Genomic DNA, 12016 nt, shown 5'->3' with positions numbered 1-12016 from the left:
GAGCTGAGATTTTTTTAAATATTTATTTTATTTTATGATTACATTTGAATCTCAAGCTATTTCTTTCCCTCCCTCCTAACCCCACACTAGAGAAGACCAACATTTGACAAAATATACATATATATATGTATATATATAATATATTTATATGAAAATATACACACATTGTTCCATATATCAGTTCTTTTTTCTGGAGGTGGATACCTTCTTCCTTCACACATTCTTTATAATTGATTTGACTATTCATCTAATTCAGAATAAGTTAGTCATTCACATTTACTCTTCTAACAATATTGCTATTACTATGTACTTGGTTCTGCTCATTTCACTCTATTATTTCATACAAGTTTTTCCATTTTTTTAAATCAATTTGTTCATCATTTCTTAACAGCACAATAATATTCCATCATAATCATATGCCACAATTTATTCAGCCACTGATGGGTATCCTCTCAATTTCCATTTCTTTGCCACCACAAAGAAAGCTAATAAAAGTATTTTAGAAAATATAGTTTCCTCTCCTTTTTTCCTACTCACCTTGGGAAACAGATTTAATAGTGATATTGCTGGATCAAAGGGTATACACAATTTTAGAACTCTTTGGGCATAATTCCAGATTTCTCTCCAAAATAGTTGGATCAATTTGTAATTCTGCAACCATGTATTAATATCCCAATTTTAGGATCTGAGATTTTAATTGGGCTTGGAAAGATGGGTAGAGTTCAAATGAACAAAGGAAAGAGAAGGATACTTGAATCCAAAATAGGTGAGCAGGACTAGAAATCCAAAAGAGAATTATAGAATTAATATACCAAATACCAATTCATCAAATTAGTCATTACTAAATTACAAAATAATTTGGGGAAGGGTGCATGGAATATGAATTTTTGAAGAAAAGAAACAAAAATCTGAGATGTAATTTGGAGATTCTGTAATCCAAACTTTCCTACCCCCATTTTACAGATGAAGAAACAATTGGCTTGTTCATAGATAATCTTTGTCAGGGTTGGGATTCAAACCCAGATCTTCTGATTCCAATCAAAAACTCCGTTTATAGGAGAAGATGCACGGCCCCTGCCCTCAGCGTTGCTTACATTGTACTACATGTGTGTGATTATTTGAGTAAGGGGAGAATATTAATATCTAGGAGATCAGGAGAGGCTTCCTGTAGGTCATGGAACCTAACCTGACACTTGAAAGCAACAGAAGATGGAAGTGAAGAAGGTATGAATTCCATGCATGGGCCATAGCCACATAAAATGTCACAGAGCAGGGAGTGCTGATGTCACACACAGGCCAGCTTTGACTGGAAATCTGAAGGCCTGAAAATGAGTTATAAGGGGTAAGTCCAGAAAGAAAGAGATGATTCTGAGGGGCTTCCAAGACTAAGCCAAAGGGTTGGTATTTTCTCCTAGACATAACAGAGAGCCTCTGAAGATTGCTGAGCAGTCATAACACGGCCAGATAGTTTTGCTGTAAATATTATTTTGATAGCAGTATGGAGGATAGATTGGAGATAAGTGAGATTAGATCCTAGGAGTCCAGGAGAAAATGAAGGAAGGAAGAAAGGAAGAGAAGAAGGGAGGGAGGGAGTAAAGAAAGAAGGAAGGAAGGAAAGAAGGAAAGGAGAAGGAAGGAAGGAAGGAAGGGAAGAAGGAAGGGAAGAAGGAAGGGAAGAGGGAAGGGAGGAGGGAAGGGAGGAAGAAGGAAAGGAGGAAGAAAGGAAGGGAGAAGGAAAGGGAGGAGAGAAAGGAAAAGGGAAAGGAGAAGGGAAAGGAAGAGGGGAAGGAGGAGGGAAGGGAGAAGGGAAGGGAAGAGGGAAGGGAAAAAAGAAGGAAGGAAGGAAGGAAGGAAGGAAGGAGGGAGGGAGGGAGGAGGAAAGGAGGAAGAAAGGAAGCGAGGAGGGAAGGAAGAAAAGAAGGAAAGGAGGAAGGAAGGGAGAGAGGGAGGGAGAAAAAGAAGAGAAATGCAGAGGGAAAGAATTACATGATTCTCTTTATATAAATCATAGATTGAGAGGTAAGAGGAACCATATATATATATATATATATATATATATATATATATATATATAGTTATAGTTATAGTTATATAGTTATAGTTATAGTTATATAGTTATATATATGTATATATTATATATAGTTATATATATATATATATATATATATATATATATATAATTACTATTTGGAGCATTCAAAGCCCTTCATAATTTAGCCTCAACCCACCTTTCCAAAGGTCTTATACATCACTCTCCGTCCCTTGTTCTAATGTTCAGTTAAACTGGCCTTGCTGTTGTTCCTAACCATGACTCTCCATTTCCTGTCTCCATGTTCTTGCATTATTTCTACCTTGCCCAGATGTATTCTATCCTTACAAGCTGCTTCTTCACTCCCTTAGAGAGACACTCCCTGTTTCCTTCAAGATTCAGCTCAGGAATCATCTTTTACATGAATCCTTTTCTGTTTCATTCAGGTGCTAGTGACTTTCCTCCCTCCCAATTATTTTGCATTTATTCTGTTTATAATTACATATAGACAACTAGACAGCACAGTGGGTAAAATGCTGGGCCTGAAGTCAGGTCAGGAAGACCTCCCTTCATGAGCATCATGACTTCAGACACTTCCTGATTTTGTGACCCTGGACAAGTTACTTAACTCTCCCTCATCTTTCTCATCTATAAAATGAGCTGAAGAAGGAGATGGCAAACCCCTCCAGTATTTTTGCCAAGAAAACCCCAAATGGGGTCCCAAAGAGTCAGCTATAACTGAACAACAACAAAAATGTTTACATACCTACATAATGTCTCCCCAGAAAGTTGCTTGAGATAAGGACTGTTTTATTTTAATCTTTGTATTCATGGTAGGGGAAACAAGATGGCTAATTCTGGGATTAGGATCAGAGATCTAGAGTTGTAAAGGTCTCTCATTTCATAGATGAGGAAACTGAGCTCTTAAGGAGTTTCCAAGATTTCCCCAAGCAAAGTCCCAAAAGGTAGTAAGCATTCATCAGTGGCAGAATTTGAACCCTATTCTTTGATCCCAAAGCCCCTATTGTTGGCCCTGTACTGCTGCTAGTTGATTGACTGATCTAGGCCAGTGGTATCAAACTCAAAATTAAAACAGGGGGCCACTACACCAATCATTGGGATTTCTTCAAGGCTCACATTTATTTGTTAAATATTTTCCAATTAACTTTTAATCTACTTCAGGCTGTACTGGGGAGTGTTTCTGGACTTGTGTTTGACACCTCTGATCTAAGCCATCCACTCATTTTACACATGAAGAAACTGAAATTTAGAGGTGTTAAATTACTTGCCCGAGGTCACATGTCTAAATAGCAGAGCAAGATTCATTCCTGGTCCACCATCTTGACTACAAGCCAATGGTTCAAGTAGACCCTGCCTAGTTGACCATATCCCACCTCTACAAGCTAGGCTTCTAACTGTTCATAGTTAACTTATATAAGTTAATTTATTCCAAGTATAACCCTAAGAGTCACCATATTAGGTCCATGATGAGGCAAATTTAGAATTCCAATTTGTAGTTAGTCTGCCCTTGGAAATATAGTTATACATGCAACATGAGTGTTTCATAATTATGCCTCTAGTTAGAGAATCCTACCCCATTCTAAATTATGTAACATTTCCTTGCCTCAGGAGATAAATAAAAAGCAGGAATCTATGCAGATCCAGACCATTTTTACTCCTATGCATTCCTTCTGATCAAAGCTAGATGTACATCTAAGGACTAGCAGCCAATAATTTAATAAAAAACAGAATAGAGAATTTTAAGCATAATAGCATTCTACCAGTATGGTTATCATCCTAATGGAAATACTCCCAAAATCAAAACAAGGAGATTTTGGAAGGTGCCCCACCAATAATTATTTGCTTGAATAGGTGCTATTATTCTCATCTTATAGATTCAGAAACTGAGTAAGAAATAAAGTGACTTGAACAGGGTCACACATAGACTCCCTCAATTGTTGAAGTACCGAGAGTAGGAATTATTATCTAAATACTAAGATAAGGATTATTATTATTTTCCATTCAAGAAATGGAGCCCAGTAATATGAACAGTTTCAAGTTAAAACTAAAGAAACTGCCAACATGTAAAAAGAATCACAGGAACCTAGACTGGAAGCTGGAAGAAACCTAAAAGGCTTGATGATGGCTAATTACCTCTTACAGAGTGGAAAACATTTGAGAAAACATCACTTAATAGCTTGTGAGCTTTTTAAAAGCAGGACAGGTTTTGTGCCTTTCTTTGTATTCTTTCATTCCAAATTTTGTCCAAATTTTTCTGATTCCATTTTGGGGTTTTATTGGCCAAGATACTGGAATAGTTTGCCATTTCCTTTCCAATTCATTTTACAAATGAAACTGAGGCAAACATGGTTAAGGGATTTGTCCGGGGTCAGACAGCTAATAAGGGTCTGAGGTCAGATTTAAATCCAGGAAGATAGATCTCCCTGACTCCAGACCTGGCATTCTATTCCACTGTACTACCCAGCTCTCTCTTTCTTTATAACCTCAGCACAATATAATAACCAGCACTTAATAAGCACTTAATAAATGTTTGTCATTTATTTTGTTTTTTTATTTTATAAATCTTTAATTAATAAATGCCTGATTGAAGTCACCTGCTCAGTCACAAAGTAAGTGGCAGAATCAGGATTCAAACTTAAATCCTAAACCCATCTGATTAAAAAAAAAAAAAAAAAACCAAAAATCCCAGAAATCTATGCAGATCCAGATTATTTTTACCTCTCGCTAAAAGAAGCACAAACAGGCATTCTTTCTGAGAACTATAAGAGCAAAGCTCAAAACTAGAGGTATTTCTGAGGACTAGAAGAAAATAATGTAATAAAAACAAAACAGAGAATTTTAAGAATAATAGCATTATACCAGTATGGTTATCACCATATTTCTCTCTCCAAATCCTGACCCCATCTGATATCCTAGCTGCCTTTATAACTTGCTGGGTGACCTACTATAAATTATTCCTCCTCCCTGAGTCTCTAGTATTGTGATTTCCAAATTCAAAGCTATAAGGAGTCTCAGGAATCTAATGACAGGGAAGCTAGGGCTGCGACAGTGCACAGAACAGTGGGCCTGGAGTCAGGAAGACTCATTTTTCTAAGTTCAAATCTGACCTTAGACACTTTCTAGCTGTGTGACCCTGAGCTGTGTAACCAAGTTTGCCTCAGTTTTCCCATCTGTAAAATGAGTTGGAGAAGAACATGGCAGCGCATTCCAGTACCTTTGCCAGGAAAATCCCAAATGGGGACATGAAGAGCCAGACACAACTGATATGACTCAATAAAAACAAAAAGTCTCAGAAATATTGGAATACAAGGTTTTGCAAGGATTAAGGTTGGAAAATTATCCATGTATATGTTTTGAAAATAAAAGGCTTTAATAAAACAAATAAATAAATAAAAATAAAAAGTCTCATGAATTTACTTGGCCATTCACACAAAAAAGAGTAAATATTAGGATCCAAACCTAGGCCTTCTGGCTCCAGATCATATTCTGTCCACTCAACCTTTAGATTCATAAGGAATTGGAAGAGAGATGATCTCTAAGGTCCCCTCCAGCCCTAATACTCCATAATCTATTATCTATGTCACATTATGTTCATAGGACGAAGAAATATTTGATTTTTCATGGTTGGATACCTAGAAAATTTCCAGAAAAATTGCCTATCCAAGCTGTAAAAGAACAAATGCCTCCTGCAAATGTATTCTGACAGCTTTCCTGGTCCTAAAGCCCTACTCTTGCATTTTCTCACTTCTGTTTTAGCAGAGCATTTGAGTTCTCCTCCCAATGATTAAAATCAATTCTGAGTTAAATACAGTTACCCTGATCATGTCAAAAGTGATGAAGGTATTTTCCAGGATCTCATCCTGCTGGCTCTATTTAGAATGGTGAAATGTTTTTAAATTGGTTTTTGCTGCCATCTGGTGGCAAATTCTATTACTTACTTAGTAAATATCACACTGATGGGAGTGATTTTTTTTTTCCAAATTTATTGTATTCAACTTAATAAGTGAACATTCTTAAACAACACAATTGAACAATACTTGTTATTTTTTTTGAGGTGGTAAGACTAGGTCTCCCTATTTTCCTCAGACTGGAAGTGCCACTTTTAGACCCAATTTCATTACTATTCAACATGGAAACTTTGACCCATGCTATTTATTGCCCTTCCATGGGCTGTCTAGTGGTCGTGTGTTTTTAAGGTTCACTGTCCTGCTTCCCTACTTAGTAGTGATATCTATTGACTTTAGCCCTAATGCAGTTCAGGAGTCCCAAACTCAAGTGATCTACCAGTCTCCCCATCGCACTAAGATAGGGATTTAAGTCATTCATGCTTGGCCCTACTTTGCATTTTCAAAAATTCTCTTTTTAGTGTTATTTTAACAATCATTAAGAATCACAAACATTCTGATATACAAAGAAAACCAGAATGAAGGGTTGGTTATGAAACTATGAACCTCTGATACATTGGAGTTTTTATAATTTATTAAATTTAACAAGGGCAGATGAAGAAAAAGGAATACCATTTATAGTCCTCAATATATGGATGGAGTTCTGGACCTGGAGTCAGGAAAACTTGAATCTCAGCCATATGGCCCTAGGGGAGTCTCTTAACCCTGTTTGCCTCGGTTTCCTCATCTGCAAAATGAGCTGGAGAAGAAAATGGCAGATCATTCCAGTATCTTTGCCAAGAAAATCCCACAAGGGATTCCAAAGAGTTACAAACAACTGAAAAATTACTGAACAACAATATGTGCCAAGCACTGTGCTAAGTGCTTTATAAATATAATCTCATTTTAGTAGCAACATGATATCCCTGTTTATTTCCAGTGGAAAATCTGTCTTCTGTGTATTTTTTAATGTTTTATTGATGTTCTTTCCTCTCTTTTCTACTCTGTTAATATTTATCAATTACAGATGGTAAGTTGTACAAACAGAACAATCCAATATAACAAACATTTTGAAATATTTACTTTAGGCAAGGCTTTTAAGCTAGGCTCTATAAAGTCATTTCTTTCCTTTAAGGTCTCAGTTATATGTTATAATACAATTTTTTCTTTTTTAAAAATTGTATTTTATTTATGAAATAAAACAAGCATTTTTATATCATTTATAATAAAAAGTGATGATTGCACAAGAAATTGAAAATCTATTATATTTAACTTGCTATTCCTTTTAAATATATAATAAAGTTATGTAAATTTCTTTTTTTTTCTTTTCCCTCCCTTCTCCCTAGAGGTGTCTACCATTTAGACACAATTGTGTGTGTTTATAAAAAATGCTATATATATTTCTATTATTTCAGTTCTTTCTTTGAATATAGATAGCATCTTCCTTCATACATCCTTTGTAGTTAATTTGGGTATTTATAATAGTCAAAATTACTTATTTGTTCCAGTTGTTCTTACAACAGTATTGTTGTACTGCAACATATCCAACATATAAAGGACTGCTTGCCATCTAGGGGAGGGGGTGGAGGGAGGGAGGGGAAAAAAATCGGAACAGAAATGAGTGTCAATATAATGTAATTATTAAATAAAAAATTAAAAAAAAAATGTCAGTGCCCAAACAAAAAAAAAATAAATAAAAATAAAATAAAATAAAATAAAATATCTAGACCGATTCAGAGCTCCAGCAACATTACAATGGTGTACCTGTTTTCTCACAACCTTGCTAAGATTTTTCTTTTTCTTTTTTTTTTTATCATTTTTACCAGTCTGATACTTGTGAGACAGAATCTAAAAGGCACTTTAAATGGCATTTTAAAAATTAATAGTAATTTAGAGCATTTTTCATATAATTGTCAATGCCTTGGATATCTTCTTTTGAAAAATGCTTGTTCATATAATTTGACCATATCTACTGGGAAATGGCTCTAACTTCTATAAATTAGAATTATTCATATGTGTGTATATGTATGTGTATTTGTGTATAAAATAAGACTTTCATTAAAGATATTTATTGCAAAGATCCCCCCCCAAAAAAAAAAAAAAAAAAACAGTATTGTTGTTACTGTGCATGATGTTTTCTTGGTTCTGTTCATTTAGCTTTTTATTATTCCATGCTTTAATAAAAATCAATGAGCTCATCATTTCTTATAGCACAGATACATTCCATCATGAAAAAATAAAGCCTTTTTTTCTTTAAAAGTTGTGTCAATCCAGTGAAATTGGTGTCCCCCATCCCTTAGCAATGTTTTTAATCTAATGGTTGTTCCTGTAAGTGAAAGCTTTTGGTTGTTTGGTTTGCTCTGGTTCCCCAGATCACAGACAACTATAATCTCAATTGACTATGATTTGATAATGCTATTTTGTATGGCCAATTTTATATCATAACAAAAGAAAAAAGAATGTTGGATTAAATGAAAATACATTTGATTTTGATTTCCACATCTTTATATCTAAGAGGACACAGAGATGTCTATGTGGTCTACCAAACAGGGATGATTAGCTATTATACTATTATAAGGAAAGCACATGTTAGAAACCAAAGACTACCAGAGGATCTGACATTTATATAATGCTCTTGAATTTAGAAAGTGTTTTACAAAAGTTTGACACTCATACCAATCTTGTGAGGTTACTAATACATCTATCATTATACCCTTTTTCCTGAGAAGGAAAATGAGCCTTAGAGAGGGGAACCAGTTGACTTTTCTTTAATCACACAACTAATAAGTATCAGAGACAAGATTCAAATCCAGGTCTCTGTGAGTTCCAGAACTCTTTCTTCTGCACATTCATTTCTTTTTTTCATAAAGTAGCAGTCCCTGAACTACTGAGTTTAATTTTGCAAAAGAAAAGAACAAAGAAAAGGAGGCTTTCAGATATTTCTGATTCAGTTGAAATCATCTCACAATCTTCTTGTAAATAAAAGGAAAAGGAATTCCCTCCAAGGCTACCTGGTGGAGAAAGGGATTGATCATCACTGGACCTAGAGTCAGAAAAACCTGAGTTCTAATCCAACCTCAGATACTTATCAGTTCTGTGACCTTGGTCAATGCAGTTCACCTTTATCTGTCTCAGGTTCTTCAACAGTAAAATGGTGGTTATAATATTACCTATCCCCCAGAGTTGTCAGGAGAAGCAAATAAAAATAATATTTATAATGTTCTTAATACAGTGTAAGCACTTAAAAATGTGTTCCCATTCTCCTTCTCTACTCTCAAAACCACACCGAAAAACCATCATTTTAGAAAATACCAAATTTCAGAGATTAAGTGACTTTCTCAGGATCACACATCAGGCTTGATTTGAACTCTTCCTTTCAGAGGCCAGACCCTCTATCCATTGTACCACATAATGCCGCATTACCTCATTGTGTAAGACATTCTCCCTATTCTCACCTCTCAGTCCTGACTTCTTGAAAATGCCTTAGTGTAGCAGAGAGCCAGAGATGTATTTTAAAATTAAACATTTCAACTCTGTTTACAGTAATACTCAAATGCTTTGCCAATAAATATTGCACTTCAGGCAATCTCTTTTGCTTGAATTGTCTATCTGCATCCAGATTTTCCAGCTTTGTATTTCCCAGGATCCTGTTGCTTCCATCCTCAGGATTAGAACCTGTTGATAAAATGAAAGAGATCTGAAGTTTCCAACAAGTTTTATAGTATTTCCTGTTGTACCTTTTTTATGTAAACAAGAATTTATTTATTATTTTTATATTACAAATCTTATCATGGAGTAGGGATTTTTTAAATGAAACTAGTGATTTCCTAAGTAGAGGAAGCTCCCAAAGAAAAACTCTACCAAAAGCAGATCAGCACCTTCAGTGATGATTATGATGATGATGATGATGATGTTTATATAGCATTTACTTTAAGCCAGGCTCTGTGCTAAGTGCTTTATCTTTTTTGATCCTCACATGAAGTGGATGCTATTATTATCCCCCTTTTACAGATGAAGGAACTGAAGCAAAGAAAATTTAAGTGACTTGCCCAGGATCTCACAGAAAGTATCTCAAGCTATATTTAAACTGAGGTCTTCCTGTCTTCAGACCCAACACTGTATTCACTGTACCACCTGGCTACCTTAGAGAGTTGTTAAGAAATTAAATGATTTTTTTCTAGTTAGAAAAAGCCAGGGGTGCAATTTGGATTAAATTGGGTTGGATTGGATTGAATCTTTCAGGCTCCAGAGTCAACCACTCATCCATTATGCCATCTTGCCTTTCTAGGCTGAGAATATGAATCAGTCAACAAACATTTATTAAATGCCTCCTGTGTGCCAAGCACTATGCTAAGTGCTGAGGATATAAACAAACATTAAAAAGGGGAACAAAACAGTTCCTTCCTTGCAGGAGCTCACAGTCTAATGGAAGAAAGGAGGTGAAAACAACTGTGTACAAACAAGCTTTTTACGGGATAAATTAGAGGTAATCAACAGGGGGAGGGCACTGGAACTAAGGGGGATTGGGAAAGGCTTTTTGTAGAAGGCAGGATTTTAGCTGGGATGCTAAATGGAGATGGAGATAAGGAAACAGAGTGTTGGGGGGAGGACAGTCAGTGAAAATCCTCAGGGTTGTTCAAGGAACAGCAAAAAGAAAAAAAGACCAGAATCACTGGATCACAGAATCTGTGTGGTTGTATGAGAGAGGCAGGGGCAAGTGGGGTGATAAAGTACTTTTTAAGGAGGCTGGAGAGGTAGAAAGAGTCCAGGTGATGGAGGGCTTTGAATGCCGGAGGGTTTTCCATTTGATCCTTGAAGCAACAGGGAGCCATTAGAACTTCTTGAATGGAGGGAGACATGGTCAAACCTGAACTTTAGAAAGACCACTTTGATAGATGAGTGGAGGATGAACAAAAGTGGAAAGAGATTTCAAATAGGCCCTGGTCTCAAGGAACATATACACAAAAAGAGAAAGAAAGAGAGGGGAGAAGGGGAAGGAAAGAAGAAAAAAAAAGGAAGGAAGGAAAGAGAAAAAGAAATGGGGGGAGAGGAGGAGGAGCTTTACTAGATGACTCTAAGATTATAAAATGCTAAAATGATAGATTGAGAAATTGAAGAAACCCTGGAAGTTTTGATTGCCATTTGTGGAATTCAATAGATTTTAGATAGTCCTAGACTTCAAGGAATGCGGATACATATAGGTAAACACAAATTATATATTGTAGCACTCAAAGTTAAAAAGTGGTGGTAGAGAAAAGGGAGAGTGAATAGTAGTTACTAGACTTTATTTCAATTCAATGGAATAAAACAAATATTTATTTTAGTCACCTACTATATACACTGATATGATGGTATAGATATAGAAAGATGTAAAATTGCATAGTCCTTTCCCTAAAGGAGTTTATAATCTAGTGGGGGGGGAGGAATAAAACATATATGCAAATGACTAAAAAAAACTAAAAAAATTAAACATTAATTAAAATTTAATAAGTCCATTATTATTTAGTTGTTTCAGGCACTTTATGGCCCTGCTGAGGTTTTCTTGGCAAAGATATTGGAGTGGTTTACCATTCCCTTTCTAGCTCATTTTACAGATGAGAAAACTGAGGCAAGACAGGATTAAGTGACTTGATTTACAGCCAGTAAGCATCCAGATTTGAACTCTTGAAGAGTTCATGAGGCACTTCTGCCTTTCCACATTTCTTCTTACACCACATTTTATCATCTCACTTGCCCCCTGGCCTGCCATCCCCAGCCACACATATTTTGTGATCCAGGGATTTTGGTCTTTTTTGTTGTAGTTGTTCCTTGAACAAGACACTCCATCTTCCAGCCCTGAGCATTTTCACTGGCTGTTCCCCATATCTGGAACATGTCTCCTCATCTTTACCTCCTGTCTTCCCTGTCTTTCCCGACTCCAAGCCCAGCACAATACACTATGCCATGTAGCTGCCCCAATAAATCCATGGAGATGAGAGTTTGGGAAGGGAGCAATGACTTCTAGGAAAATTATCTCAAGAGGCATAGAAGTGAAAGGAGTCTGTTTAATGTTCCAGCAAGCACCTATCAAGCATCTTCTATG

The sequence above is a fragment of the Antechinus flavipes genome, chromosome 5 (assembly GCF_016432865.1).
Source record: "Antechinus flavipes isolate AdamAnt ecotype Samford, QLD, Australia chromosome 5, AdamAnt_v2, whole genome shotgun sequence".
NCBI classification, from domain to species: Eukaryota; Metazoa; Chordata; class Mammalia; order Dasyuromorphia; family Dasyuridae; genus Antechinus; species Antechinus flavipes.
Note: the sequence above shows the minus strand (reverse complement) of the source record.